The sequence below is a fragment of the Alosa sapidissima genome, chromosome 10 (assembly GCF_018492685.1).
Source record: "Alosa sapidissima isolate fAloSap1 chromosome 10, fAloSap1.pri, whole genome shotgun sequence".
Lineage (NCBI taxonomy): Eukaryota > Metazoa > Chordata > Actinopteri > Clupeiformes > Clupeidae > Alosa > Alosa sapidissima.
Genome location: NC_055966.1, coordinates 36,453,115 through 36,459,704, shown reverse-complemented (window position 1 = coordinate 36,459,704; position 6,590 = coordinate 36,453,115). Strand labels below are relative to the sequence as shown.

General features: G+C 39.0%; 1 long non-coding RNA gene across 1 annotated transcript; it reads left to right on the top strand.

Moving 5' to 3' along the window:
* The first annotated feature begins 782 nt into the window (after positions 1–782).
* Positions 783–6,221, top strand: LOC121721352. The gene is made up of 3 exons (XR_006034801.1): positions 783–794; positions 5,254–5,257; positions 6,134–6,221. It is a non-coding gene; the product is annotated as an uncharacterized LOC121721352 (long non-coding RNA).
* Positions 6,222–6,590: the final 369 nt, after the last annotated feature.

Below are 6,590 nucleotides of genomic sequence, written 5' to 3'. Positions count from 1 at the left end.
ATCAGACAGCACCCAGCTAGTCTGATGGACCACAACACACAGACGTATATTTCTGGACCTGGAAGACAAGAGGAAGACCATCAGAACAAATGTGGAATCAGGTGTCATGAGAAAAGACAGGAAGCATTCACACAACTCGATATGGAGAGGTAATGTCATGGTATGGTACTTATAGACTGTTCCTCTCTATCGAGAATTGCATAATAACTTGCTGGAGAGAAGAGGAAACTATTAGTGAGGACTTTGGCAGGCTTGGAAGATCCAGGATGTGACTTTCCTCAGCAGTCCAACAGAAAAGCACTACAGCCCAACCTCATGTTGAGGTACGACACACAAATCAGCAAATGTAGACATGGTAAAGCAAATACTTACAGCTTGTTCAGGCCTCCATACAGTTGACTCCAGGGTTTCCATGTGACCATGATTCAATCACCCTTGCTTTAGAGTTGCGTTAGAAATCAGATGATGTGATAATGAAATATGCAGAGCCTGACACAGCCAGTCAGTAAGACAACTCCAGGCTGTGTTTTCTACACTGTAAGAATTTGTATGTTGTATGTATGTATGTTTGTATGTATGCAGAGTGTCTGTGTAAGTGAGTGTATGTGTGTGTATATGTGTGTGTGTGTGTGTGTAAATGTGCCATGGTGTATCAGTATGTGTGGAGTCTGAGAATGCAAGTGTGTGAAGAGGTTGATCTGGGGCTGGAGTATATATACACCCCTGTCACTGGCTCGCTCATACCACACACTCAGATACATACGCTGGCATTCGCTTATGGACTAATTAAGAAAGTATTGATCAGGTGCCCGGAGCCCTTCCTCTCGCATTAGGCAGATCAATAGCACTGATTTCACACTCGCCATCCTCTGAGGGACACTGTAGGGTCGGTCACTCACCAAACTCGTCTATCGATGTCAGAGTCCACGCACTGCCATGTCATATCAACGCTATACTGTGGCACCACTGCTAGAGGTCTCGCACATTTATTTGGTTTGAACAGAAGTTATTTCAAGCATATTTTTTTTCTTTTCATCTATACTCATTATTATTAGGAACTATTACTTCTTTATTGTTACTTCTTTATCAATCTGTGATTGGTCAGTCCTTCTACAGCCTATTCACCTGCATGTTCATATTCACAACTATTCATTAAAGCAGTATTTAAAGCAAGTGCATGCAGAACAAATTGTTTTGAGCAATGAAAATGCACGAGGCGGCTATGAATTTCCCCTTGGGGATCAATAATCTATCTATCTATCTATGTTCTGCAAATTTAAATGCTTTCTGTTTATAAAACACTTTGCAAATACAAAAAAAAAGTTCTGACAGGATTGCCTAATGAAATTGTTTTATAAGGGTAGGTATAGTAAGCTGAAGCTTCAGCCACACTTTTTCTTTCAATATTTCTTCAATATTTTTTTTTATGCTCAACATATCTTGCATAACTACAAATAGTTGTTATAGTACTCTTGTCATGTTATTCCCCAACACACACACACATATACAATCACATGGACACACACAGACACACACAGACACACATACATGTAAACACACACACATCCCTAACTCTCAAGGTGACCCTTAAAGTTACATCTGGTCCAGCTCCCATTTGGGGTAAAAGGGCAATCTCGTTGAGCACACACACACAAAAGTCAGAATGCCCATGCTGCTACCCCCCCCCCCCATGCATCCAGTTCAAACTATTGATTCAACTGATTCCAGGAAGGTGTGGGTGCATGCTCTATCACAGTGGTCCCCAAACTTTTTCTTCCGAGGGCCAGGGCCAGCTCACTATGCCTGGCTCTAAGAGAGGGCCAGAGACTCGGAGTATATCAACCATAAATAGCTTAGTGCTGTGAACAACAGCAGTCTACCTTAGTTGAATATTCCATTACATTTAATCATAGGCTACTGAAATTTAATACCATTGCTAGCTGTGTTTATGTTGCCACCATGCCATATCAGTGTAAAATGTAGCTCAAATGAAATAATACTAATAAAAAGACTCTGTTTCTTTGCATACATAGCTCAAGTTGTGAACAAGCAATATCCTACAAATAATTTAAAGTTATCAAACTATGAGAGTTTTATGAAGTGCTGGCAAACACATCTGAAAAGACCACCATTCTAACTTTCACTCACCTGATGAGAACTTTGAACTCTGTTTGAACATTTGAACGTGTGAATAAAAAATAGAAATAATTATCCCAGAAAGTCCCAGAAATATGACTTGAATAGAAGTTAGTTAATTATTAACAAATAATTGATAAACGTTTAGAATACTTTGAGCACTGATGCAGTCAGCATAGGCCTCTAACATTGTTTGCAGGTTTAGTCAGGGGGCCTATGTGGTTTCTGTGGGATTGAAATGTTAATTTTTGGAGAGTGGTTGGACTGTCTTTAGAGGTCATTGAACATGGAGAAAAATTATGTCTCCGTTTTTTTTTACCTGTTTTAACCCTATTTTTGTGAAATTTAATATATTTCACTATAATTAACACCATAAATTTTGCCTAAATCACTGGCTATGTTGAACAAAGTTCACAAAACAGTTATTTTCTTATTTTCAATAGTATGATTGTATGTCAGTATTATGATTATATGTCAAACAATTAGAGATAAGATCAATAACCAATCAGTTTCACCAAATACACATACTCCATTGCTGAAAGATAGCAAAATCACAGAAGAGATCTCAAACAACATTTAATTCATTTACATATACACAACATATTAGATCTCACCTCCACAATTTCCTCATCAAAATCTACTGTACAACTAGTCTACTAAACCCTATTTGTACTCACCTTCTTAAGACTGGTCTCCCCTTCCTGGATAATGTTTTGCTCTAGATTATAAATAATTCTATCAGGGCATGTACTGCAGTTGTTTAAGACATCTGTTATTAAGCCCTCCCTCAAAAAACCTAGCCTTGTAGCAATGCTGGTCCTCCTGGACCTCAGCGCTGCCTTTGACACCATAGACCATGACATACTACTTAGGCTTGAAAATTTGATAGGCATCAAAGACTCAGCACTCGTTTGGTTTAGATCATACCTTCCTAACAGTCAACAATTTGTACAGGTCCATAATAAACCATCTACCCAGATTATGGTAAAATATGGAGTGCCTCAAGGCTCAGTACTGGGGCCCCTGTTGTTTAGCAGATGATACATAACTATACCTCTCCATAAAACCTGATGAATTAACCAACCCTGTTAGCCAAACTTGACACATGTATAAGAGATATAAAGACATGGATGACGAATCATTTCCTGCTTTTGAACTCAGATAAAACAAAAGTCATGGTTTTAGGTTCTAAAAAGATGAGGGATATCCTATCCACATCACAGGCTACATATAGTGATCTTCTACTGACCTCATCCACAAGTGTTAAAAACCTGGGAGTTATAATTGACCATGACCTAGCACTAAGTAATCACATAAAACAGATCACCAAAACTTAATTTTACCATTTACGGAACATTTCAAAGATAAGGAAGTCCTTATCCTTATCAGATGCCGAGAAATTAATGTTTTGTCATCTCAAGGATAGCCTATTGCAATGCTATTGCAATGCTATTATGCTGGCTGTAATAATACCTGTCTAAAGAGCTTACAGCTTATTCAAAATGCAGCTGCTCACACACAAAAAAAATATGAACATATTTTCTCCCATCCTAGCATCTTTGAACTGGCTACCTGTTAAAAGTCATTGACTTCAAAATATTACTTATAGTTCTTGGTTGGTTGCCTGCATTGAAAGAGGACACCTCATGAAGACGCTCTTTTGTCTCCTTCTGACAGAAGAAGCACTTATCTATGCTGCCAGCAGCTGCTGCTGAAAGTGTACAAAGTCCCTCTAGATGGACTTGATGCAGTTGCAGGTGTTGCTGCAGGTTCAGAAGATGGTCTACCACGTCTTTTTTGAAGACACTGAGTCCTGCCTGCTTCACATGATTTCTAGTAGGGAATCTTGCATGCTGCAGATGCTCACTGTTACAGGTGGATTTGTAGCAGTTCCTGTGCCAAACTGCTTTGTTCTGTTGTAAAATAACTGCACTGTAACATTGTAATCGTTGGCTGATCTGTGATCCCCATCTCCATACTCTCTCATGGACAAAAACAAGAAATTTGGCATATGTCTCTAGTGATGGGTCATTCACCAGTCCACACATATCTGCCACTGGATACATAGCCCAATATCTGTTTCTTTTAGAATATGTGTGCCATCACCTGACTAACAGAAAGACACACCTCAGAATATAACCTAACTAGACTGTGCCACCATGAACTATGAAAATGTGCTTGCTCAAATGTAGAAGGCTAGAAGGTCACTAATATCACCAACCATGAAGAACAGAGCACTATGTGCTTCAGGTTATTCAGTATTCTAAATTCTATCACTGCCTATCACTGGTAGTCAGGGATGGATTACTGCACGGGCCTACCGGGCCTAAGCCCAGGGGCCCAAGGAGTCAGGGGGCCCAAGCCATTGCATGGAATCATTGCCTCAATATCAACACATCATATCAACACATAGGCTATGAATCTGATTGAATTAAAGTATTGGCCATCCCTAAAATGCACCAGAATACAGGAAATCACATCAAATACATTTTTAAAAATGTCTCCCGCAACAATTAGTGGGGGGCCCTTAATACATCTGGGCCCAGGGGCCTGAAAGTTCATAATCCTTCCAGGCTGGTAGTGTCTCTTTCTCTTTCTCTCTCTTACACACACACACACACACACACACCTGTCTGTTTGTCTATCTGATCCTTTACCCTTTCTTTTCTACACACTTACATAGGCTACAGAAGGCCTTTCAGACTTCAGCTGGTACTATGTAAAAGTCTATTAAACTTGATTTAACAGAGATCTCTGCACTTTGTGCTCTGAATGGGTGTAGACAAGAACTGACAGAGCAGGCTAGGCCTACACTCAAGCACACTAATAGGGATGAATTGATATTAAAGTATTATTTTTTTAAGCGGACAATTTTGAGAATTTTAGGCACAATTTCTTGTTAAAGAGATCAATCATCAGCCTAAAAATGTTTTATAATGTTATATTGTTTATGTGGCCCACTTTTGCACACTACCTTGTAGAATATCTTTGCTTTTTGGCACCAAACCCTATGCTATAATACCAGCAATGTGAGGTTTATGGACAAAACACCAAATCTGACCTTTTCTGAATTTGACCTTTGATTTGGGTCCTTCAAAACCTTAAAAAAAAATGGAGACATGTTTTTTTTTTTACTCTTAAGAACCCCTAGAACAAAGATATAATACTCTCCAAAAATTAACATGCGAATCTCACAAGCCCCCAAATTAGACACATAGGCCCCCCTACTAGTAGGCCTACATTTCATTCCGTTTTCGATGGCAAACGCGAAACAGCGCCAAAACAACCCCCAGTGGACAAAAAGAGTATTACATGTGTACTGTTAAGACTCGCCATAGAGAATGAATGGGGAAATTACGGAGGTTATAGTTTGACGATGTCGTACTCCCGTGCGGGCCAGATGCTATATACCACGGACATATTTTGGGGGGCCACCCAAAATGAGTTGGCGGGCCGTAGTTTGGGGACCACTGCTCTATCAGCTTCTTACAAGCTGTATTCTTACAGAAACATAGTCTCTTGTTACCGCATCTGGTAGGTATCGGCCACAAGGCTTAGAAGACTGCCTGCAAAGAGGGAATATTACATCTAAATATTACATATTACGGTCTAAAGTTTGGGCTCACTTAGACATTTCATATAGGAATATATAATACACTACCGGTTTAAAGAGGTAATATCACATAGGAATATATAATACACTACCGGTTTAAAGAGGTAATATCACATATAGGTATATACTGTACAATACACTACCGGTCTAAAGAGGTAATATTACATATAGGTATATATAATACACTACCGGTCTAAAGTTTGGGCTCACTTAGACATTTCCATTCCAATCCATTATAGACAGAAGATTCTCCAATGTTTTCTCAGTTAGCCTTTTAAAATCATATCAGATTAGTAAACAGAATGTGCCTTTGGAACATTGAATGGTTGCTGATAATGGGCAAAAGATATTGCATTAAAGATCAGCCATTTCTTTCTACAACAGTCAAGAACCCTCTTGCAATTATGCAAGCACATAATGTAATCTGAAAACTGCTGCCCTGATTAAAAAAAAAACAATGCAACCGATTTCAGCTGTATTCTGTCTATAATGGAGTGGAATGGAAATGTCTATGTGACCCCAAACTTTTGACCGGTAGTGTATATAAAAAAGAAAACGTGACAGGCCTCAGCCATTGTGAAGGTCATTTCTCTCAGTCCAAAAATTCCATAATAGTTTAGAGAATCATTCCTGTGTCACACAATATTTGTCACAATAAAGTAAGACATGCCGAGAGCTTTCAGGACCTGGAAGGGAAAAAAACTTGTTTAATATGAATCTGTGTTTTCTGATGGGGTTTGAAACTGAGATATTTCCAAATATTAGTCCTTTTTTAAACTTAAATGTTTACAGATGGGTCTCTCTGGGTCACGGAGCAGCAGATTCCTCTTCCCACAGGTTC